Source organism: Haliotis rufescens, unplaced genomic scaffold (genome assembly GCF_023055435.1).
Source record: "Haliotis rufescens isolate VD_foot unplaced genomic scaffold, xgHalRufe1.0.p SCAF_9, whole genome shotgun sequence".
Lineage (NCBI taxonomy): Eukaryota > Metazoa > Mollusca > Gastropoda > Lepetellida > Haliotidae > Haliotis > Haliotis rufescens.
This window is the reverse complement of record NW_025964383.1, coordinates 45,472,356-45,500,084: the sequence shown is the minus strand read 5'-3', so window position 1 is coordinate 45,500,084 and position 27,729 is coordinate 45,472,356. Positions and strand designations below refer to the sequence as shown.

The 27,729-nt window shown below is 39.6% G+C and overlaps 1 long non-coding RNA gene across 1 annotated transcript; it reads right to left on the bottom strand.

Moving 5' to 3' along the window:
• Positions 1–12,431: 12,431 nt before the first annotated feature.
• On the bottom strand, positions 12,432–27,556 carry LOC125377525. Its single transcript, XR_007219678.1, has 6 exons — positions 25,895–27,556; positions 24,070–24,124; positions 22,582–22,857; positions 21,350–21,473; positions 18,903–18,929; positions 12,432–14,717 (listed from the first exon to the last, which is right to left on the bottom strand). It is a non-coding gene; the product is annotated as an uncharacterized LOC125377525 (long non-coding RNA).
• Positions 27,557–27,729: the final 173 nt, after the last annotated feature.

Sequence of the window (27,729 nt, the reverse complement as noted above, 5' to 3'; positions counted from 1 at the left end):
TAAAGTACTGATTGCGATGACCGCACCTTAGTGTATTGTTATTACAATCAGCAAGCAGGTGCGGGAGATAATTTATAGATGTCAATTTCTTTGTTATGATCATGAGGACCACAACGTTTCGAGTATATGTTACTCCTTCATCAGGTCAATAAATATTACTATTAATGAACGTAAGTATGTATATTTATACATACATACATACATACATACATACATACATACATTACATACATACATACATACATACATACATACATACATACATACATACATACATACATTAATTACATACATACATACATACATACATACATACATACATACATACATACATACATTACATACATACATACATACATACATACATTACATACATACATACATACATACATACATACATTACATACATTACATACATACATACATTACATATATACATACATACATACATACATACATTACATACATACATACATACATACATACATACATACATTACATACATACATACATACATACATACATACATACATTACATACATACATACATACATACATACATACATACATACATACATACATACATTACATACATACATACATACATACATACATACATACATACATACATACATACATACGTACATGTATATACCTGTACGAAACAACAAAAGTAATACGATAACAAAGGTGGAAACATAACAAGGGACGCCAACAGATAACTGATGGGTGATTAGTGTATCACTTCAGAATGCTTTTCAAAGACATGAGCAAGCAGATGATCAGAGCTGTCCAGTGTAAAAGATTAACGGAGTCTGCTTCAAACGCATTTTCGTTGTCAAAACGAAGACATTTCGTAAACATTTTTCTTTAGTTATAATATCTTAACTCTCTAACACGGTAGACGTGATGATATGACTGATGTCTTTGAATTATAGAATTTACCGTTTACTGCCTACTCTGCTTGCAGTTGTATCAGTCCTTTACATGTGTTCATAGAGATCATATGGTCTTCAATATTTACTTCTCGGACTTATTTGAATAAAACTTGACTGTTTTCAAATATGATGTTAAAGAGAATTAACTCATTCAACGTCAAGTTTATAATGACACATAAAAAGCAAGTCAATCGCTCACGCGAAAATAGAATTTCTGCTCATATTGGCAAACAGAAACAGTGGCATTGGCCATGATGTGTAACTGCAAGTATATCTGCAGGTATATCAGCTTCATAACTAGATATTTACATACATATTCAGAGTGACAGACGCTATTTACAAGACTGCATGACAGTAAGGATGACGTCAATTTTCTAACAGTAAACTTTCCAGTTGAGGTACATTCCAGTATAGTCTTTCTAAGAGGTGGGGTGAAATGGGGTTTAACGTCGCGTCAAGGATTATTGCACTTATATAGCGACGTGCTTGTTGTAGTCCGGACTGATGCCGATTTATAGTGCTAGCCCACTGAGATACCGTACCTCAGTTTAACATGAATACCCCACTCAGACACAGTATACTGACTCGGAGCCGAACAGTCCTTGTTTTTCCCTCTTAATGCCGAGCGCTACACAGGGTAACAACAAGTACCGTCTTTTAACGTCTTTTGGTATGACGCGGCCGGGGATCGAACACCGGGCCTTCCTCTATCCAGGCTATCACTAGACCGCGGAGGCGTGTTTTTTCTACGAAGATTTCAAGAGAGTTATATAATTCTTGTTCAAAAGCTCTTTGAACGAGGTTACAACATTTAAAAGGGCACGGGTTGTTTAGTCGTCTAAGGCGCCACAATTTGCTGTGCAGAGTTAGGCCCACCCGAAGACCGTGGGTTTGAATCCAACTTCTCACCGATTATGTTTCAATGTTTGTCAGCACCATACCCGTGCTCGTTAGTTCCACCGATGTGTTTAACGTCTGAGACCTGCTTTAAGTAGGGCTTTCCTTCCACATTAAGCTGACACGCCGTGATATGACTCGAACACTGTTCAAACTTACTCACTCACGATAACTTTCAAAGCGTCAGTAAATCATTCAAGGAATTTAATGGTAGACACGTGAGGGCATTTCCAAATTGATACCCGATACTGTTCCCTATTTTCACTTGTTCCCGTATTATTTTCGGGTGAACGATTAAATTGCCTTTGCATGTGTTTGTGACGGGTGTCACCGGGTGTATAAACTACCGTTTACCATGAACGGTGTAAGGGAGACTACTCCGTCAGGCTCAGGTATACTTCACTGAACGTTAATAGTACATTGACAACACACATGCGGGATGCCGTACACGCCAGTCACTGTTAGTTCAGTCAGTCAACACTGTCACAATGTGGGAGGTGTAATGGTGCTCACTGTGGACGGTGCAAGGGAGACTACTGCTATATGCACACAACACCTCCCCTGGTCCCAAATGCAGCCTCACGTTTCAGTGACTCGAGGACAGTGTGGTCAGTGATAGTCAATACACAGATCATGTGCCGAGACTACACACGAGGAAAGTGTGGTCAGTGACACTCAGTTACAGTCAATACATAGATCATGTGCCGAAACTACACACGAGGAAAGTGTGGTCAGTGACACTCAGTGACAGTCAATACATAGATCATGTGCCGACACTAGACTCGAGGAGAGTGTGGTCAGTGACACTCAGTGACGGTCAATACACAGATCATGTGCCGACACTAGACTCGAGGACAGTGTGGTGAGTGACACTCAGTGACAGTCAATACACAGATCATGTGGCGACTCCAGATCCTAGGAGAGTGTGGTCAGTGACACTCAGTGACAGTCAATACATAGATCATGTGCCGACACTAGACTCGAGGACAGTGTGGTCAGTGACACTCAGTGACAGTCAATACATAGATCATGTGCCGACACTAGACTCGAGGAGAGTGTGGTCAGTGACATTCAGGGACAGTCAATACATAGATCATGTGCCGACACTACACACGAGGCGATGTGGTCAGTGACACTCAGTGACAGTCAATACACAGATCATGTGCTGACTCCAGACTCGAGGACAGTGTGGTCATTGACACACAATGACACACAGTGACAGTCAATACATAGATCATGTGCCGACTCCAGACTCGCGGAGGTTGTGGTCAGTGACACTCAGTGACGGTCAATACATAGATCATGAGCCGACAGTAGACTTGAGGACAGTGTGGTCAGTGATAGTGACATTCAATAATCCATAAATGATGAACAGCTACACCCAAACGTGACACCTAAAATGCAAACGTGATGTATTCACACTGTTCACATGTACAGGAAACTAATCGTTTTTAAAGGATTGATATCAGGAGGTGAGCGGTCTCCATTGTGCGCCACAATCTTTCTCTGTAACACGCTTTCAGCAGTCAAGTAATTTCAGTGTGCATTACAGTGGCATCGTGATTCAACGCTTTAGTAATCCCTGCGACCCGTGAAGATCCGGGATAGAATGTGTCTTCAGAAACCCATACTTGTCGTAAGAGGCTCGGTGACTTGGTTGAAGCATGTCATCGTATCCCAATTTCGTGGATCGATGCTTATGTTTTAAATCACTGTATTGTCTGGTCAAGATCGATTATTATCAGACCGCCGTCATATACTGGAATAACAGTGAGGTGATAAACAACAAACAAACAAACAAAAAATGTTATCCCTGCGACTCACACCATTCTTTTTGTTGCGTGGTAAACAAACATTCAGTGCATTTGTTGACAACCGAAAGCTTCTATCGGGGATAATGTGTTGAACTGTAATTGTTAGTTTATTGCACATTCACTGTTCATGAGTTAGAGCTCATCAAAATCTAAATACGTATTTATACAAAGACTTTCACTACGTTATAAACTGGAATGCCCTTTCAAGGCTGCGGACTGAATTGAGGACATTAATAAGTCATGAATCATGGAGCATACACTTCAAGTTAGGCGAAGTGTAATGATGCCACAGGGCCAGTTGTGATACGTTTAGTCCTATGTATTGATGTCGAAGTGCTTTTAACATGTATTATATATATTTCGGATCAAACTGTGCATACTATATATATTTAGTAGTCATTCGAAGCATTAGTGCTAATAATCAAAACGTATAAACTTTGGACTCATATTTTTTCGTCATATATGGTGATATATGTTTTTGACATAGCCGTCATTTGTATATCGCCACAATTTATTGTGTTGATAATCAAATTCGAAATGTGGGCCCACCTTTTCGATGGCTTAGTGATTACAACTGGAGGGCCCACATTTATGCATCACGAAGCTTCATTTGATTACTGATAACCATTTTCTAAAATATTGGTCAATTTTCTTTCGTCGAAAGAGGTCGGCCCTCACATGCAATCGCTAAGCGACAATAGTATGACGTAGTGGAGCCCACATGTGTGGTATTTTGGCATGGATCTACAGCAACATATATTATTCTAATTGTACTATATTGATAGTACAATGTGTAAACATTACTTAATATGACGTAAATGGGCACACATAACGCCTACGAAGTTTTAATAGCGTGACCATTGATTACTCAATAACAGAAATTGGTACAAAGTGAGTAACTTTATTCAAGTTCAATTTAGAAAGGCCCACACACAACTGTTTTTCTCAATATAAAACACAATTATCACTATAAAGTCGTGGGCCAAATAAGTGAGTGAGTGAGTGAGTCTACTTTTATGCAGGTTATATTATTATTAAATCAATATCGGGGGATACCAGAAATGGTCTTTACACATGTTATTCATGTGGGGAATCGATCACGGGTTTTCAGCGTGACTGGCGAACGCTTTAACCACTAGCTACCCCACCGCCCCTTGGCCATATGAACTGGAAATTTAATTATGTGTTAACGTAAAACAAACTCGAACATGTGACAGACAAGCGTATAACCTTATTCCTTTCCAGGAAATGATTAACTCATGAATATTCATTAGACCACGACGTAATTTTGCCATGACGTTTGTTCGTTGAAGTATGTTCTGCTTTAGCTTATACACATTTGTACATTCCAATCGACATTCCAAGTTCTTTTCTCCACAACAAATACGTTTAGTTTCAAATGTTGGCCCCCTTGCAAGCAGCTTTGACCTAGCAATAATCCGGTTTCACCATACATATTCTTACACGGAAATTATTTAATTATTTCAAAAGATACCATAGTCAACCCACATTGACATATACTTCCGTAAAGTTAATCAATATCCATAACATTTCCACAACATGTACATGGGCAGGTGCGGTTGGGTCGCCAACTGCTTAATGCGTTCGTCATGCCAAAGACTCATGCCAATTTATTTCTACATGTGAGTAGAATGTGTGCTGGAATATTGCCAAAGGTATAATTAATTCACGATCATGAATAACAATATCCTCATCTGGCTAAGACACATTTCAGTGCAACATGGCCTTGTTATCAATAGTATTTCATTATGAATCATTGAGGGGGGTTGTTTTTTATGTTTATAAGTGTTTTCATAACAAAACACATTGATTGGTTTTTAGCCTAATATCACCAATCTTACCAATATGAAGCTCCCTCACTTTATCGTTCTGAAGTAATGAAATAATATCTCGTCGCAATAACCAAAATTAATTCATCAACATTTACGGCTAAGATAAGGGTATTTGTTCCCGAGAAGGACATGTGCAGGTTAAATAGCCTAAGTAAAGACCACAGCACAGCGCTAAAATTAATAGCTACATGTATGCTGACAGTATGCTCGCGTGTGTGTGTGTCACATGGATCTTTGTTGAATGGAAATTTAACACGATGTCATGTTCACACTACATTTAGCTTCTAGATGAATGCGTATACGCTATAAATAAACATCACTCGTCCTTCACTGTTATACTTGAACAAAACACTTTAGTTGCGGACTAAATGTTAGCTGTCTTACGTCAATAACTGTACAGCAGGGAAATGTAAACCTTTCTGACTAGTCTGATAAATTTCTTTTATAAAAATTGGCTGTCTGATGTTTTAATGGTTACGTGTATGTGGCATGGGTGCAAAATACAAAATCGCCCCCATTCACATTAAATTCAACATGGAAGGAAAAGGTCGAGAAGCGCGGTGACCACTTTACTAATCTCATCATATTTCGCAATCCGTAGCACTGTATAAAATATGAGTTAAACGATGCTAAATCTGAGATGATTAAGGTGATGTTGGTAATAATTTTGATTTTACACACACATTGTTTGACATCTCAATTCACAGTTTAAAGGGGACATTTTCAAGGGACCATATATGGTCCCGTGGCACCGAAAGGTTTTAAGTGTCACCAAATGACACTGACCCCACTGTTTTCGAGTCTGAGGTCAGCACATGATCTATGCATTGACTGTCACTGTGTGTCACTGACCACACTCTCCTCGAGTCTAGTGACTCGTGACTACAGTGACTACAAACGTACACTAATTTCTGAACCCCATTTTATTCGAAATGCAACCTTCGTTTCACCACACTGCCTATTCAATCGAGCACGCCCTAACACTGCGGCATCAAGTGTCTGATGCATTATCTAGTTATTACGCCGCATACACAGCCAGCCCAAACAGTTTCACACTGGTGACTTACAACCCCCTTATATCAGACACACGCTGCATCTCATCACTAAACACACCTGTCACATACACCTGTAATTTTTCAAGTTGCATGCCGATACTTGTATTAATATTCGGTATTATCACAAACTTTAGTACGACATAATAATATGCCCTCCTCCACCCCCACCCCCATCCCTCACCCCTCCGTCCCCAATATAAAATGCTAGTTATAATATAGGCTTCCACTCATATACACAAAACTATAAGTAAGCGTCACATCATTCACCATACCCAACACAATTCACACCGCAGCTAAACAGCATTTGAATGTCCATTGTAATACTTATCAAGTACCATCGTCCATCTGTATATAAAGTGATTCTGACCTTTGAATGTTCAAGGAGTACTATAATTACCTGTGTGACTTCCTATGATATGTCTCCTGTCTACAGGGTTTAAATCATATCTTATGTTAGTAGTGTGTTGAATAAATACCAAGCGTCGTACATGTTGGCTGCTTTCATTAATAATGTTCTAAGCATATCTGTGGATGTTCGTGTTACAAATCTTCTTATTTTGGCAAGTGGAATTTGCCAGTTTGCGTCTATGAAAGAAGCATAAAACATAGCGTTCCATCAATAACGTCCTCGCTTGATCAGCAGTAAGATGTATTTACCACACAGTTGTAATGGGACGTTGTTATATACTAGTCTGTCAGGCACGTCAACAGAGACAACCAGACAAATCGATTCATCACAACAGCTCGACTGTGACTTGAAGATGTTTGTGTGTTTCAAAGCCACATAATAATGCAAAGAACATTCTCTATATCCTGACATATACTCTCCTTACCAACCACACCACATTGATATGTTCAGGGGGACCGTAGCTGAGTACCCAACACCTGCCCTTATGACAAGGAATAAACAGATCCAAAGACATGAGATATTTATACATTAGATCTTTCAGTTTGTTGTATCACCATAACTGACAGATCAATGTTAAGTATTAGTAACAAATTCTGTATTGTGACAGTTTCAATAGTGAGGGACAGACCCAGTGGTGGGACGTGGTCCTGTGCACATTGCGCAGGTCACAAAACAGTCGAAGTTAAAGAACGAGATCACAGCAAGTAGTTACATGGGTGATAGGCTTTTTTGGTAGCTTGACTACTGAGGGCTTCTAGGGCTTCGGTCCTGCTCCACACTGAAGCACATGTAGCAAATATGGTGTCTCCATCGAAATGTACCTCAACAGTGAGTGGGTACCTTTGAGGATGAGAAGTTTGTGTTAAACTTCTATCGCCCCACAGCTTAGGTTTTATACTTCCTTGGGAGCTGAGAAAGATAATCGAGAGAAAAACTAATTCTTTGACTGGGATAATAACGGTGTTAGTGCTTTGATCATACGTTAACGTATGGCCTATAGCGCATTACAAATATCCAATCATCTATTATATTTGTAAGAGTATATTTTACATTACATGTTGGTGTAAACAGAACAGCCTTAAAGAATGTGGTGATAAGATCATATCATAAAAGTAAAGACTTGTGATCACCCAACGCCAGTCCATCTTCTGCTCAACCAGTAAATCATCATTAAGTTACCATCAGCAATGTCATGAATACAGACTTTCTCAAAGGATTATGTCTCATTCCTATATGCCGTGGTAGGACGAATAACTAGATGATGGGCACAGCACAATACATATGCTTAGCATTTCAGCCACACACAGCTGTCGAGCAGTTAAGATACAAAACAGGGACATTTTCCTGGCGAAATGAGCTGACGGCCGTGCGCTACATTAAGATGCTGCTTTACACTTGACAATATCAGTGACTTTCCACATCGTATCATGGCTTTAAATCAAGTTCTTCATATGCAATTGTTGTTACTGTACATCCTCCACCTACCATACATATGCTGTACCACGTTCATTTTCAGTCTTGCTTGACGACAATATAGGGTTCTATACCGATACGTCGCTCTTTAAGTAAAATAAATAAGTTGTTAACGTTATCTATAAATTGTGTCTGCTTTGTCATCCATCAGCTTCTAGATCTAAGAAATATCTAACAAATAATTGATTAACTGTCGTCCATATTGTGTTTATGGCAAAATAAGCGAGTGATACTGATACAGAGCCGTTGAAAACTACTGTTTCCATTATACAAAGTCCAACTTTTGATTTAGTCAAAAAGTAGGAAGTATCTAATGTAAATTACAGACATTTTTCTCCTTTTGAACACACAGCACGGACACTATACACTGTTCATGCGTTTCCTTATTCAGACATAATGCTGCAGATCAACATGACATCACCCTATGTCAATCACCTACATACATGCTGAACATTAAGACAAAAGTCGAAGTGACTTGTGCTAAAACATACAGAACAAAACGAAATAGAAGCCAATTAACATTCAAATGGACATACACATTAAAGACAAGAAGCAAACCTAGCGAGTTACATATGCATTGAACTATTTGTTAGGTAGTAAAACCTCACGCAAGTGTCCTTCATATCATATAAAACTGAGTGGCAAAAGAAGATATGTCGAGTTTGTTTAAATGCAATTGAAAACTTAAAAATATATTTCTAAATTTGATGATGTCTTGTTAACCATCATTCATTCCTGCAACAGGTTGAAATATGGAACATCCTCCACGGGGCAACTATAAAACCTTTTGATAGCTTTACTCAGGCCTTGAGCGTTGTAACCTTGATCAATAGCTTTTGAGAAATGGTCGTTTGATACTTTGTGAAATCTTCATAGAAAGGATTTGCTCGATTGTACCTCAAAAGTACCTCCCATAGTAGTTCAGCATTGCTAAAATGTCTTTGTAAAGTCTTTTATGTGTTACGAGTTATAGCTTTGAAATGTGTTAACGCAGCCTTGTGTGTGCCCTTTCGCTGTTAATGACAAATAAATGGTCGTGTTTTCAAATGCAGTATTGAAATGAAGTCATTGGGTTCACCAGACACGACTGCTTTCTTGGTTGCATGAATATTCGGTGTAAATAACTAACACGACAGCTTGACTGCAACTTGTAAACATTTTAGAACCATACGTGATTTACATGATTGTGTAATAAGACACTTGTACATGACTGGAATTGCGCCTGCCACCAGACCACGCTACAATGTCTTATAAACACAAAACGTCAACGCCAACGAACCAGTCTCGATCACCCGCGGAAACAATCCCCACTGGGCGTAAAACGGCGGAGGTGAAACAAACACTGAAACCCATCATAAACACGTCCCCAATTGCTGTTGAAATGTCCGACTTGATGTTCCTGCCTCTAGCGTATGCACATATCACGGTTGTTCATAAGAACGCTCCTGCCTGCAGCTGCTTCAAGGCAACTTGTCAGACTGATTTTCACAGCTATTTTGTCTTTCATGCCAGAAGGAATGTTTTCGTCGGCTAATTAAGACTGGTTCCTCTATTACCCTGCATTGACGTTTTTATTGTACCACCGCAACATTCTGGCCAGACGCCGATTGGTGTTTATAGATGATAAAAACAGGAGTCATCGCCGGTGTTGCAGATGAATTCATATTTTCACTCCGGAATTTTTTGGATAGACGTGGACGTGTATGGAGGCGTCCTAACGAACGTCATGCAAACATCAACTTTAGGCAACATGACAGATTTTGGGGTGGGTTTGTAATGATATGGGGCAGGATCACCGTGACTGCTAGAACGTCACTGCATAGTTTCCTGGAAGGGTCACTGAATAGTAATACCGAGACCACATACTGAGGCCAATAGTTGTGCTGTTTGCCGCCATGCTGGTCCTTGTTTTGCCTTTCAAGACGATAACGCTTGTGCCCATTGTGCTCGTATCGTATCTAGTTACCCCAACAACAAAACATCCCCTGAATGAGTGCTGACCTTTGCACCACAGAGCACGCTTGGAACATGATCGGCAGACGTGTACGCCGACACCAAAGACCACCCACTACATTACTAGAACTGTGACACGCGCTGCAAGAGGTATGGACAAGTCTCCATCAACTTGAAATTGGGAGATGGATTCGAACCATGCCACACCGTACGAACGAATGTTAGACCAATCGTTGGAGCAAGACCCGTTCTTGATCTGCTCTTCTCATACGTCCACTTTTTGAATATACACCCCTATAGTCTTTCTTGGTTGTTTGCGCGCTTACAGTACCTGTTGTGTTGATTGACATGTTACACCAAGTCCTTCCCGTTTCTTTTCCGCACACAACCATCACGCCATACCTCTTTGTATTTCTGTACTCACTATTATTGAATACGCCCTTCTTTTTTTGAGAGTATATGTATGGTATTTTGTCACATCTTTCTCACAGCCGGAGTATGACACGGTAACTTTAAAACAATATGTCTGTAGTGATGGAAGTGGTAAGCGTCTAAGACATGTACATCTGACCATATTGCCATCAAATATGTGTGACGAGAGAACAGCGACAATATACAAGGGAACACTTGTCCATGTCCATGTCACTTTCCTATAATTGGAGTAAATGATAACAGTCATGACGCAAGAAGACTTAATCCTCGATACGGTCCATTGACCGTTGAAGAAATGCGAGGTATAGCGAGGCTGGCAACTATCAATCCATTGTATAGATGTCACTAATGCGCCATTATTTAGTCTATATACGGTATGTTTGTTTGTTGTTTAATTCCGCACTCAGCAATATTCTATAACAAATGCATGATAATAAGTAATTAAAACAGACAGACAGACATTTTATTTACGTCTCACCTCAAATATTACATAAAATATATATATATATATATATATATATATATATGTTGTATATATATATTGTCAGTTACACTGAAGAGCTGTCATGAGACAGCAAAAGTACTATGTATGAAACTGATATAAAGAAGATGATGGACTAACGTGGACTTTATTATTTTATTATATATATATAGAGAGGTTATCACGCGAGTGTGTTTGGGGATGGTAAATATCCTTCATTAGGAATAAACATTGTATTTAGCGAGCCTTGGTGAGCTAAATACATAGTGTTTATTCCTAATACAGGATATTTACCATCCCCAAACACACAAGCGTGATAACCTCTTTATCATATAATGTCATGCTTTAATTCTGTGCTTTAAAATCGCTATCCCTCTCTCACAAACATTACCGAAACATTGCGAGTTTTCCTGGAATGCGCGCATTAATATTTATTACGTCACAGGGTAAGTGATGTGTCAGTCGGACAGTGACAGTAGCCAATATAGTTCCAACTGAAATCTCTTTCTTATACAGTGGCGAAGCAACATATACGCAAAACAACAGTTGTTTTTAATTGCCTTTCGCGGCAATCCATCGGTCTGTCCGCTAGAGTAACTGCCCTTTGTCAAAGGGAAGCTACTCTAACCCTAGTCTATGAGACGTCACGGGCACGGTCAGACGTTGTTGACAGTCGGTCTGTCCTGTCATAAGGTTAAGAAGTGTAGTCAAATGTACACACAGCGACAAAACCAAACAAGGTAACAATTCAAACATATTTCGGCCAAATCCAACTTTTTTAATTTGTGGAGAAGGTTTCAAGTCGCAGAGGTCTACAAGCACAGATATTGCTACTGATCCCGCTTGGCTAGGCCTCGCGCCCTCGCAAAACTGTTTCGAAATTTATACCTCCAAAGTAGCCAAAACTTATAAAATGCCTTAGCTACGTCACAGTTAGAGACTGATTTTCAGTATATTAGACTGTTCTTTTGATAATGGTAGCAATTATCCCTGTTGTTTATCCAGATTCCCGATGGTTAATTTTGACTCGATCGCCGAATGACGAGGACGACGCCATGTTTGTTTATAAACAGTGAAAGTAGTCCTACTTGACCTTTGATATTTGCATCTCTATCCGCATATGACCCCAACGGATATCGTTTTTATCCGTTGGCTTTATCCTGCCGAGAAACCTGCCCATTATATGATAAATATATATATAATATTTAAATAAGCCACTCCTATTGGAGTTATGAGAGACGAAAACGTTAACATATACAAATAAAGATTACTAAAATACAAATAAATAAAAGGTTAATGTACACACAAAAGTTAAACACACTATACGGTATATCAAATATCAAATATCAGTTAGGTGATAGATTGATGTCAACAGGAACCCAAATAACCAAATCAAATAAACAATATAAATGGAGCAAACGTGTCAAACATAGACGTTGAAATGTCACATTATGATAATGTCCCAAACACGTTCACATGTCAGCTATAATAATACTACACATATGTAATGAAATAAAAACAATACAAAACATCAGAACAGTCACGAATCAATTCTGAATAGTGTCATTACTTGTAATGAGAGCGTAGCCAGAAGATGGGCATATGGTACCACAGTAAACAGTAACCATAAAAACCATTTACAGGTAGACATCTCATGTAGACACAGTCCACGTTGAAATGTCAATGACACAAGTACAAGCTAGTAAGTCAAAACTCAGGTGACGCGTGACAAACAAGCACGCTTGAGGACTGGCTCAAAGACACGATGACGCTAATGCGGGTTCATAGTATGTTCAGCTACTCTGACGTAGATTTCGTGAGCGGTGAAGGACAGTATTGCACATACGGATCACATTCAGCTCATTCTTGATCATGAACATGATTTAAACCATACAAAACATTTACCTGAATGTCGCCTCTCCGTTTGAGGAAGAAAGAATATTTACATTTGAAAAGGATTTTAATGTGATGTTAATACAACAAATATATCGTTAGATATCATTTGCTCGAAACATGAGAACAGTCAATGTAGCTCACCTGGGACGATTTAAAGTGTGCACATAACTTAGAAATGGTAGTCATAAACATTACGTTCAATGCAAAACTGTCAGTTCTGGCAAATTAAGTTGTACTTGCAAAACCCGTCTCCCGGGCCAAGTGCTAGAGTTATGTGTATTATTATGATAGTTGAGTTCATGCGAATATTTTATAATCATTAAAAGACAGAAGATACAACTTAAAACTGGTAATGTTTTACAAAATATTTTTTTTTATTTGAAGTTTACACGATATACGGCTTTTCCATTGGACGAGAGGTCGGTCACATGACGCAATTTGACGTTCATACGTTTTTCACGAGACCGTGTTCTTGAAATGACGTAAAGTTATGCATCCATACGCCCATGTCACCTCTCTTTTTTTTAGGAACTATTTGACCCCGCAATACAGCTGGTTGTTGTATGGCTGTCAGTGTAAACATGAAGTCACACATACTAAATAAAATTGTGTTTAGATCTTGGCCTACATCCTTTGAGGTAAGAAATTGTAATAAACAAATCATAATAATTGACTTCCACTTTGTGTGAATTCATTGGAGTATGAACCTTCATAGAGTGAGGGCCAAACATTGTATGAACGTCGGAGCAAGCTTACACAATTTAAGAATTTGCTTCACGTAAAGGGAGATAATGGTATACACTGGGATTTAAATTATGGAAGCATATTATGCCAAATTATTCACAGTCGCCTCAGGCTTGGCTGCAGCGATCTTAACGCAGATCAGTATAATAGACATATCTTTGATACAAAAACTTGTTCCTGTGGATATCATACCGAAGATGCTCTACACTTCTTTTTTTGTGTACAAATTACTATGCTCTTACTATTTTTACAAACACGGTTATTCTTTACAAACAGTGCTATGCGGAAATTCGGATTTGAGTAAGGAAGAGCAAATGCTAACATTAGATTCTATTCAACACTTTATATTAAAAACTGGCAGATTTTCAGTTAAATGATTGTTTAAAATAAACTGCAAATAGATTTATTATATGTACATATGTACACAGCTTGGCATGTACAATTTATTTGTTACATCTAACCTTCATTTATGTATTTATTGTCATATGTCCTATGTGCAATGGAGCGGTACTAACATAAGTGCTTCGCTTGTTTACCTATCCATTTTCACACTTTTGTGAAAATAAATATGTTTAAACCATCCCTTAGCGTCATATCACCTCCTTTTCTTTGGATATATTCAAAGACATCGTAGCGTCCGTTCTGTGCTGCCAACATCAGCGGTGTCAATCCATACAAACCATCATTCACGATCTCTTTCGCGTGGTCCAGATTCCCGTCAGCATTGGCCTAAATTAGAGTTGGGTGTCAGTTAGCGGCCGTTTGAGTGACCCTGTGTTGAAATAAGGATAGGATAAGGTATAATATTGTTCATGCGTACAGAGTGTTGTTGATAAAGTCTTTCAAACAGCTCATGGGATATCAAAATGAGTCAGAAAGAGTCATAAAGTAATTCGATTGTGCAAGTGATTATGAGTGGATTCTCCTTTGGCAAGAATTTCAAGGTCATCCATTCAAATGAGGTGAGTATGGGATGTTAGTTTTCTGTGCTGAGGAGGTCCAGGGTGATAACCTTCTTCTTTGCCAAGAAAATAGCATATTTATTGACAAACGCAAAGGACTGAAAGAATCATCCTGAAATATCCTTCTTCTGATAGAAATGGGTTCAGAAATCACCATCTTACCCTCGGAATACATGTTAAGTTGATTTGAGCACAAATTCACCATGACTTCAGTTAAACGAGTAGCTGCTACAGTGACTTCCAAACCCATCTACGCATTCTCACAGAGCATGTATTTGCCTGTATATGTTAACCTAACATTAAACTATGTATAATGGCAGAGGCACAAGCAGTGTCAGTCCCAACCCCCGAAGATGTATATACCAGACCCCCTGCAACTGGCAACAAAGAAAACTGCAAAAAACATTGACATCAGGAGACACCAGCCAGCCATGAACCGTGACCAGGGAACATATGTGCCTAGTGCTTGGGACTTATTGCTTGGATCTTTGTCAGTGCCTATTATCTAGCTGGCTTCCATTTGCGTATTGCTTTTACTATTTCCTTTACCTGTCAGTGCTAATTACCCCCGGCCTCCCGTTACTATTGTCCATTGCTCTTTACCTATCAGTGTTAATTTAGTCCTTGCTTCCAGCTGTCCATTACTATCAGCGCAAATTACTGTTGTTACTTATATTTATATGCTCTCTGCCTCATTGCATCCGTTCACCTGATGCAGGAGTAAGCATATACTACAAAACGTTGTGTTCCTCTACCCCACTGCCAACACCACAGACCCACTCCTACCAAACAAACGCCAGCCCACCCCACCCACCGACCCACACACACACTAAACATTGCTTTACCCGAACCAACCATTCCAACCCAACCCAACCCCCCCCCCCCCCCCCCCCTCCACCGCAGTACCTCCACCCAAGACCCAACCCAAGCCGAAAAAAACCCTGCTACCTAGGTACAGTGGAATTGCAACGGTCTCACCACCAATGGGCATGAACTTAAGGCTCTCATCGCCCTAAACAAAATTGTCCCTTATGTACCGGTAACTGCTGTACAAGAAACCAAAATATCTCCCCAAAAAGCCTTCAAATTGCCAGGCTATACTTTCCTTCGGCAACATAGAGCCAGACCTCCAAATAAACCAGGACCCCCCCCCCCCCCCCCATGGTGGCCTGGGCCTTTTCACTATTATAAACTATTACCACACTAAGACCAAGCCATTTACCCCTGAGGATTTAGAAATACTATCAAAATTCATAGGCCCAAACACCCTCATTCTAGGTGATTCTATGCACACCACCCACTGTGGGGCACAAAAAACTACTTAGACAAATTTGGAAAAGTCCTACTAGAATGGTTAGACACCACAAATCGTATCTGCCTTAATGACAACCGAGCTACTAGATTTCCCACCAGCCACCTCCAATCTCCCACAGCAGTAGACCTCTCCATTTCAACCCCTCATCTATTCCAAAAGCTCACCTGTGAACCCCATTGTGACACCTGGGGTAGCGATCACTACCCCTTAAAAATCTCTCTTAATATTTCACCCATCCACCCCGCCTCTGACCCTAACCCTCCAACTGACTACACCCAACAAACCAAATTTAACTTCACTAAAGCTGACTGGCAGGAATTCACCACACTTTGCAACAAAATAGACACCCATAACATACACAATACTGACACCGACATATTCAACACAAACCTCAGTAATACACTATACAACATAGCCAGGAAATGCATACCCACCACCAAAACAAACCATACACACAACACAGGACCATGGTGGAGCCCAGAAATCATAGAATCCAGAAAACTCAGAAAAAAGCATTAAATAAGGCAAAACATGATATTACTAAACTTCATTTGGCACACAAATAAAGAAATCTAACTAAGGAACTAATTAAGGCGGCCAAAATACTGGCAAACATTTACATCAACCTTGAGGCTGGGCAAACAAAATTCAAAAATATTATGGAAAAAACTTAAAGCAATTAAAGGCAATGCCAAGACTTTTAATACGCCCAAATTTCCTTCGCTAAAAACAGATTAAGAAAAGGCTAACGCCATGGCTGCCCACCTTTCGGCCGCTAGCAGCTCCACCAACCATTCAAAACACATACAAGATACCATAAAAACTCAACCTACATACCAAAACAGAACCCCACATTCACACCTACCAATAAACAAACTCATTAATATACATGAACTACAAACTGCAATAAAAAACAAAAACACATCCCCAGCCACTGGATTAGACAACATCAGCTACAAAATGCTCAATCATATCCCCATCAAAATTCAAAGATTACTTCTACAACTATACAACCAAATTTGGACTTCTGGCTACCTCCCCAAAACATGGAAAAATGCACTGGTGGTGCCAGTTCTGAAACCAGGGAAACCCCCAAATGACCCAGACTCTTATCGCCCCATCTCACTCACATCACATTTATGTAAAATTATGGAATCAATAATCAATAACAGACTAAAGCATAAAATCCAAAACAATAGCCTTATTAAGGAGGACCAGAGCGGCTTCACCGCCAATAGACAGACTTTAGACCATATTTTAAATCTGGAACATGATGTTAAGACAGCCCAAACACAAAAACAATACACTGTGGCCATTTGTATTGATTTTTCTAAAGCATTTAACAGGGTTTGGCAACAAGGCCTAATTCAAAAATTACTAGGCAAAGCCATTGATGGAAGAATTTTAAATTTAATTCACTCTTTCCTAAGTAACAGAAACATAACAGTAAAATCAAACACACTATCTGAACCCCACCAACTAGAAAATGGCACCCCCCAGGGAAGCATCCTGTCACCCACGTTATTTAACCTTATGATTGATGACATTTTCCCAAATCTCCCTAAAAACATAACTACAGCAAAATTCGCCGACGATATCTCATTCTGGACGTCATCAACATCAATAAAACAAATCGAAAAAAGAATTAAACCAATCCTTTCTGACCTAGAACACTGGGCTTCCCAATGGGGGTTCAAAATTAATACCAAAAAAACCATCGGCTTAGTATTCAAAAAACCCTTCATGCCAAATTTATCACCCAAACTCACACTTAATGAAGAAACTATCAAATTCCAAAAAGATGCAAACATTTTAGGAGTCACATTTGACCAACACCTCACATGGGCTCCCGATATTCATAACGAGGCCAATTCCTGTCAAAAAGACATCAACCTAATGAGAGCCATCAGCGGCTCTCACTGGGGAGCTGACAAACAAACACTCATAACCAGATACAAAACACTTATCCAAGCCAAAATAGACTATGCCGCTCCGGTCTTCCGCTCCTTAACAGAAAACCTGGAAAAAAAGCTTAATTCAATCCAATATAAAGCCCTCAAGATAGCCCTGGGGACCAGAAATGGCAACCCCCTTAACACACTACAAATCCTCACAGGCATCACATCAATACAACTTAAACACTCACCGCGACTCAGCCTATACCCACCCCCGCGTAAGGCCCCTGTTTATTAGCATAGGTTACCCATCCCTATCCACTTTTGATTTTTTTTTCAACTTAAATTTTTCTTTTTCTTATTATATACTAAAACATCAGCTTAACTGATCTCTATTTTATTTCCATCTCTTCCACCTCATATCTACTCCCCTAGACCTTGGTTAACGTAGGACTTTCACAATCTCATTATGGCATCTCTCTGCCTCTTCACCCCAATCCCGTCTTCTCTCCTACTTTATCCCCCTTCATTTACAGTTTTTTGGGCTAGACGTTTATTATTATTCCCACTATTTATGGTTTCATAAGACCTGTCTGCCCAGAGTGCGAAATAGCCAGAGGTTGAAGCGCTCGTAAAATCTCCTAACTATTGCATTGATAAAGAAGTTGACATCCATAAATTCTCTTCCTTAATCTTGACACGACTAGTTGAATTGCCTTCTACTCTTGTCACTGTGAAATAGTATAACAAGACTGTGATCGTCAATACATGGATTCTACGCTTACCTGCCATATAGTCTTCCCTTTCCACACCTGTAAATAAAGAATACAAAGGTTTGCGTGAAAGGTACATAGCGTCATCTAACACGTTTACATTAACTGCTATTGAATCCACACTAATTGTGCAAGAACCGCACATTTGTCTTAGTGGATTTCTGAGCTAAATAGGCCTGAGTTATCCCCCTTAGATTATGACGTTATTGGTGCTAATTTAACTGGGCCCCTTTCTTGTCACAACGCAAAAGATATCAGTCTCCATACATAACAAGGAGAGACCACACAACAATTTGAAAACAGTTTAATACTGGCAGTCTAATCAAACTTCATTTTATACACAAACAGCAACAGCAAGTATCAATCACAATAAAATCAGGCTTTCTTTATGCTTTATTGTTCCTTCATGTCCTAACAAGATCCAGTGAATGTTTCACATAAACCATCTTGCCGACGTACTTATGGGGGTGGGGGGGGGGGGTGGGGGGGTGGGGTTGGGTCGATATTCTGTTTGATTTTCTTCCCATCCGCATACAAAATAACTCCCATATTTGATTGATAAGTAACTGGGTGTTGTATTTAACATCAGCACCAGCGTCGGCACCAGCCTAACAAAACCGTCCCCATTTGAAAAAGGAAACGATAGATCACTCCATTGATGTGTTCAATGTTTGAAACCAGTTATTGCTTTAGGCCAATATCTCTTCAATAGATAATTGGTTATTGGTTTGTTTTGACAACCATTCATAGAAAATAGCATTGCAACCTAGCAGGGAAACGTTTTATCCTCCATTATGAGGCCAGATTTAAAAAAACAAACACATGTGAAAAATATGAGCCGATTTAAGGAATAAAATAAATTACATACTTGTGATATGTGTATTGTTTTGCCTCTGAAACTAATAGGGTAATGGTATTTTGTCGATATTTGCAGGCTCTCGGTTACATACGTTTCCCAACTCATACCCAGTTAAGCAAAGAAAAACAGTTATTTTAATATATACAACATAATCTGAAAATATTTCAACATCAAAATAAACTTATTTTCTGAACAAATTGTCAAAAAATCTTTGGGATCAATCAAATCTTAAAAATAGGTAACAAGAAAGTGAACTCAAATATAAACAGGACTCGATGCATCGAGGCGAGGTCAACCTTCAAGTGCGGATTTATATATGACGTCACATGAGTTTGTGAAGGGGTGCATTTTGAGTCGAACGGGAGCATGAGGATAAATGTTTACTTTACTACTGTTGAAAGTAAAGCCTATTGACAGTTATGGAAAACATCCCGACGCATGAACCCTCCCATGGCTGTAGCAATTTGGGAATATGACGGATGTATGAATATGCTGCTTGTGTTTGGATAATCGCAAACCAATTCGACAATGTTGAATGGACTTGTGGGGATTGAAGGGAGTGCTCTGAAACTTGTGTGTTTCGTGTTAGCTTTCAACGTCAGGGTGTGTTATATTTGGAGTTTGGGATGTGTCATGTGTGGCGTAATACTTTGCTTAGCTGGTGTTTCTTGTCACCTGAGATGGACCTACAGTATGGCCTCATGCCTTCCTGTTGTGCCGCCGTTTCTTGGCCTAGAATGCACGGAGAAGGTCGGCCAGCTCAGAAACCGGAATGGTAATTCGCCTACGGGTATTTTCACGTCTCCGATGACCAGTCGGTTAATTATATTATATATAAACAGGTAGGCAAGTTGTTTGTTTTGTTTACATTTTAGGTTTCTTTCCTTAACTTTTTATGTCTTATTTTTTTTAAAAGCTAGATTAAATTTATTTGGCTTACCATTGAACAATTTCAGAGCCTATTAATACAATGTTTTTTGTTGTAGATTTGCTGTGTCTTGGTTTCTCAAAATGTTGTAGGTATTTTTTTCTGATACGATTGTGAATCGAGTTTTAGTTTGGGATTGATCAGGAGCAGTCGCTTTGATCAGTGTCGGCGGCCACATCTGAACAGGGTACAACATTGTGTTCATTCGCAATTGTCTTGGTGCTAGATTCCTCTTATTTCCGAAAACAAGGCATCAAAGTTAGTATCGCTCAAAAAACAAATTTCGTTCACCTTAGTAATTGTACAGTATTCATTTCGTTATTAGTAGTGAAAGATGGCCATTCCATATCCAATTCTAAAGAAATCATCAAATTAAACTTATTTCATGAACAAACACTAATTATATTTCAGATGCAAGAAGATGCAAGCATGTTGCAGTTGTATCTCTATGTATTGTTACTACCGCATAGTTACCACGACTTCAGTTACATTGATGAATTGCAAGTGCAATCAATTACATACAATCAAAAACTAAACATGTTGCTGGGATAATTAGTTCTTGTTTATTGGATATGCTTTGGGATATATTTAGCTTGTAACAGGTTCAGCTGCGACCGACATACATAAGCCCACTGAAAGCATTTATATACATTGAGAGATGCCAATGCTTACCGTAAGATACCGATTAGAACCATGAAGACTAGCAACAGAAAAATGAAGCCAATAACCGGAACGAGTATCTCCCACAGAGGTGTTGTGCTGTCATTCCCCTTGGTTTCATGTTCTCCCCCTGAAACTATACACATATAATCAGTTTATAATTCTATAAGATCTCACTGCTTTTGGTGGTTATTACAAGATCGAATTTCTCAACTGCATTTCCTTGTGCCCCTGGTTAATTCAAGAGTAACCATGGATACTGATGCAATCATACTGTATAAAAACTTAAGTCCGATGTGTTTTAAATAGAAATCTGCAAAATGTATTGTATATGGGGAGACTATACTTGGATCGTTACACAACCAGCTGACAATTTTTATAGTAATGCTCGTTCGCACATAGACGGAGCCAAGTCGCAAAAATGGCCACAAGACGGGCTGAGTCGGTATTCGGCTTTTCCCGGAATAACACGAGTTGGTCTTGCATGACAACATTCATACAGATGCACATCTAGGAACATGAATACTGTATTTTATACAGTCCCATATGACGAGCGTCTGTCATTGCCCCGCGTACATCACTATTTCTTAACGCAAATCCCTGTCAACGCATGGAAAGAAACCTTGACATGTATATGGTTTTCTACAACGTCAACATTTGTACGTAAGGGGATATACTAAAAACATTAAGAAAAATATGTTAACTGGATGTTTTATCAACAGACATCTGTTGATAATATACTATAGAAATATACGGCTTCTGCTGATTTGACCTCATTTTGGATCCTGGCCCTGTGTAAAATTATTCATTCGAGTTTTAACACAAGGGCCAATAGCTTTTTTAGCCACATATGCCACTGTAAACTTTATTCACTTACTCAATTTTGATTTAGTGTAGAAGTGTCTTTGCAAAACATTTTTTTTTAAATAAGGGGATTCGTCATCTGTCAACTTATAATTTAGTACTTTTACCTGCGCATTGCCATGTAATTAACCTATGGCCAGCGCGGAATTAACTACACTCCTAACGATCAGGGAAGATAACTCTTAAAATATCTAACAAATTCTTGCAAATAATGGCTGTAAAATTACGGCTAGTTACTGGGGACTCTTCTTCAATACCCTGAGAAACAAATTCATATTATTCAATGATATTCTTTTGTAACTTGAATTCAAAATGGCGGATTTGGAGGACACGTACACATATTTTGTGTGATCAGTTTAGTTATATTTGCTAATTCATACTTTCACAAAAGTTCCCCTTTTCGCCATCTTTACAGCCTCTTGTACACGCTCCATCTCCGTGATTGCAGGTGTTGTTGATACATTTCGTGTTGCATTCTTTATTGCATGTATCATCATACCAGCCTGGAATACATCCTTCCGAACAACGTCCACTGCCCCTGTCACAGTGTATAATGTCCAGGCTAGGTGATATACTACAGTGTTTAGAACAGTTTTTGTCACATGTATCTCCATATCTGCCACGTGGACATATTGGGTCACCTCTGACATCCAGCACTGCAACATAGCATAAACAAATATTGTGCAAATAATGTAAATGTGTTCTTATCGACTACATTTCTAAGTCTATAGTTCGAATGATTAAATATACGCAACAACTAAAGTTCCCTTGACACCAATATTTGAGTGTATTTTTCAAACATGTAAAGTTTGGTTTTCAGTATTGTACGTCGCCGCCTCAGATGTGCAGGGATTGTCGCCAGAAGACCCGCCAGACGTCCCATTTTGACAGGAAACCACCGTCAAGCACGTCTACAGGGGTGCAGACAGCGTCTACGCTGGACAGCCATGCAGTGGGGACAAGTTCTATTCACTGACGTGTCTCGTTTTCACCTCAGCCACAGCGTTGGACGGATTCGAGTGTACCGACGACGAGGTTAACGTTACGTCAATTGTTGTGTCATGGAAGAAGATCGGTTCGGGGGCGGCAGCGTTATGGTATGGGATGGGATTATAGCAACACAGAGGACCCGTTTGATAGTGGTAGAGGGAAATCGCAATGGACAGCGCTACCGCGACGAGATCATCGACCCTGTTTTTCTACCGTTTTGGCGTCCTCATGGCCCAGGCATTACCTTTCAACATGGCAACGCCCGACCTCATATTGCTCGACTTGTTCAGGATTCTCTTCAACAAAACAACGTGAATGTCATCCCCTGGCCGGCTCGCTCCCCTGATCTCTCACCAATCGAGCACATGTGGGATGCGATGGATCGGCGCCTTCGACGTCAACCACGTGTTCCACAGACACTTCGAAACATGCTCCAGCAGATATGGACAGATATCCCACAGGACATTGTGCACGCCTGGTCCATTCAATGAGATGAAGATGTGTTGCTTGCATCGCAACCAGAGGTGGACACACACGCTATTGATTTGTAAATTGATATTTTGGCATGATCATGCTTTTTATGAAATCACGTATTTTCTGAAGTCAGTATGGCAAATTAAACCATTTGAACACTTACAGGAGTCTTTTATCTGTTGCAAACCGAAATTGTTTCAGAAATGGTAAAAAACATAACTTTACATCAAATCTTATTCAACTTTTGTTGTTCAGTATATATTATAATTTCCATTCATTGGATCCAAGAATACGTGTAGCTTACTTTCAAAACAAGAACATAAAAAAATAAATATTTTATGCAAATATTAAGTCATGTTATGTCACATTTTGAAATGAAGCTATTTGTAAATAGACACACTCACCGAGTATGATATATAGTAAGATAAACATCAGTACATCTGCTCTTTTCGCTGTAGCCTGCAATGACACATTGGACATCCAACAGAGGACTACACACTTCATAGGCATTACTTGTACGTAAAAAGTGATTTGTAAACAAACATTGATAAACATGGGAAATGATTAGGAATTTGAAGTGTTACGACCGATTATGGAAGATTGACACAATGTCAGGGCATTGTTTTCAATGTTTAACATTAACATTTTCTGTTTGTGATTTTCATCAAAGAGATACTATTTGAATGGTAGTGGATAACAGTGGATTTCAGACTTAACCTTCAATCAGTCATTCCTTGAATGGGCTCATGTTATACAGATATAGACATGTAATTTGTATGAAAATCGAAATTCACTTGCGTTTTCTTGTCCCTCGAGCCCGACACCCCAATACATGGATCCAACATTCTGGTATCGATACTGGGTGCCAAGACTTACGAAGAATCAGTGAAACCAGGCTTTAGGACGACTATAGCTGTTGGTGACCTGGCATCGTTGCTGCAATCTGTTTCTCACGTCGGCATTAAAAGCATTGGTAACCATTCGTGCGGTCTGGCCAGCAGGCATTCGTCCTAGCCTAAGCCTGGTTCTGGTTCTCAGATCCTTCGTAATTCTTGGCATGATACTTATATCGGTACTCGAATGTTGGATCCACGTATTGGGGTGGGGTGGGGGGTGAGGGTATGTGTGTGTGTGTGTGTGTGTGGGGGGGGGGGGGTGTTCAGGGTAGTCAGGCACCATAAATATTTGTCGTTATAAACTGCCCTTTGCCGTTTGGCAATGGTCATAAGCCAAAGCTTTTGATATCGGTATGAATATCATTTTAAGCAAAATCAAAAGAAATGACCCCCCAACTGAGTTTTTTAATGCAACATGACTTGCATGTATAAGGGGCATTGATACGTGTTGAATTGAATAAAAGCGACAAAACATTTTCCATACTCATTAACAAATCTCTGCTAAACGGTAAATTCGAAGAATTTGCATTTTTATCGTTATTGAACAATATCAGATCATCTATCCACCTAAGAACTGAGAGGTGAAAAGGTCAAAATTTAAGAAAAAACATGTGTTTTGTCTTAATACAAACTTCTAAACGTACAACAGTATAATTACATTTGAAACAATCACGCCTGAGAAGTGGGTACTAATAAGTTTTCAATATGGCCACCGTGGCGAGTGGATTGAAATTCGGATTAAAACCAGGGCCAATCAAAGCAATCTTAATTAACGCTAAGATGATGGGAAATCCCATACTTTAACATTCCTGTAGGCTTACGGTCACCGTTGCGCTACGATCGTTTCACGGAACGGGGCCCTGTAACTTAAGTTGACCTTCTTGGCCAAATTGCCTTGTTTTACCAATCCGATCTGAAATTCCGATAGGGAATGTTACAGGGACCGACAATAAATCAGTCAGACGACATCTTATGTCGACGTATACGCAGAAGCAGTCGTACAATATCCCACTGACATTGTGACGTAAAGGTAAGCCATAAAAAGACATACGCTGTTCTTTTGTTCGTCGAAACAGTTATTTTACACGCGGGACCAGTGAAGGATAACATATGGGGTACTTTTCGTACAATACATAAATACATCGTGCAATTTAATATGATGTGTGATATGTCATGGGTGTTGATCGCATTATTAGAGACGCGTACTGAAATGCAGTTAAAAGCAATGCGTCAGTCCAACATAAATTTATTTTCAATTACAGTAAATATCTTTAGACAAAGCAAAACTGTTTGGTCACATTCTTAGAAAGAAAATACTTAACTTGCTGCTTACGTTTTGAAGGACTCCCTGATATCCTGCTCCTCGTGCAATCACTGCAAGGTATGTTTGTACACTAAATGTACATGCGTTAAAGCCAGCATATGTATTGAAATGTTAGCCTGTGAGAGTTTGACAATAGGACAATAGGGCTTTCCGAAGAAATCAAGTCACCTATAACACACCATTGTGACAGTCATGAAGCACGTGACATCGGATAGCACGTGCGACGTTTGCTACGTGCTGAATGTTCACGTGTCATTGGCATATTACAGATGGGCACACATATTGTTGCCCAAACGCTGCAAGTTTCTCAATCGGTTATCATAAGATTGTGGGCCTGATTCCAACAATCACATAACGTCGATGCTCGACACCGACGCCGAGGGTAGCGACTCCAGCCTAGGGCCGACTAGTAGTCAAAACTGCCACTCAGACAAGTGACCGGTTGCAACAGGCAGTTGGTGTAAGAGTACATGCCCAGACGGTGTGCAATCGTCTGCACAGAAGGCATTTGCGTGCACGTCCATGTCCACATGTCAGTGTCATCCCACAACGTACTGCACGTCATTTGAATAAGATGCGTCAGTGGTGTACGGAACGTCAGCACTGAGACAAACGACTTGGACTGATGTCATGTTTTCTTCCACAACTGAAGGAATCGAGCTTTGAGACGTCCTAATGAGCGTTTTATGGGCGTTACCGTCAGCATTGCTCAGTAAACGTCAGTGTTGCTATCACAACCTGAGTCAGGCTGACATTAGTCGGCTCATAAGAAGCATGCATCGATGAATTCGTGCATGTCCGGTCATCAGAGGTGGTTTTACCTCATATTAGTTGGCTAAAAAATGCAAATTACGAATTTGACACCTGTTTAATGAAATATGCCACCATCTCATCACACTAGCCATGAGAACGAAGTCGTTCTGATCACCTACTCCCCAGGGTCATATCATTTCCATCTACCAATGTCTTGATGATGTCCTGGCGGCGGTCGGGTAGACTAATGGTTAAAGCGTTCGCGTTGCTAAAAGCGGAGTAAAACTATACTCACTCACTCACTGACTTGATGATTTCCACAATCCCCTGCTTTTTGGCACGTAAAGCAAACTTACAGCAAACACAACCAACACAGAAACAACAACTATCCTACAGCAAAGAAAATTAATCGCATATAAACCAAATAACCAACATACACTTCGGTTCTAAATGGAGGTGATCTAGGACATTTTGATAATAATCTAGGGATCTGTGTATTACGTTTCGTCAAATTTAAATGATACTGCTGCAGTAAGTTTCATGAGTGAATGACCTTCAAAGTGATCTTGACATTTGAATGTATTTGGTTATTCCGAATGTTCCGAATATATATTATAGTGAAGGGGATGGAGGCTGATCCTTTTCCTCAGCTGGTGTTATATATTTGATATCAGCTCTTTGATCATCGATGCAGATGTCATGCACTAGGTGAGTGTATGGCGGGTTGTCTTCAGGAGCGTCATCGGACGAAAGGTCATCGTGTGTCTCACTGGTGTGTACTTCCTGAAGCTGTTCTGCCAAAACACTATTTTGAGTGGAGTCACTTTCTTGGTTCACATCTGCATCTCTGATTTCCCAATATCTGTTTGATCCAGGCTGGTACTCGACTATGAAGTTGTCTGCTTCATCCTGTCTGTGTATACATTAAAAAGGTTAAGTCTTAAACGGTTAACTAGTCAACAGAATTTTTTTTATTTTGGTTATCTGTAATGATGTTACAGCTCTGGGTAAACCACCGACCATGCGTATAATGGTGACAGAAAACGATCCTTTTTTTCGCCTACACTTTGACACGAACCCACGATATCCTG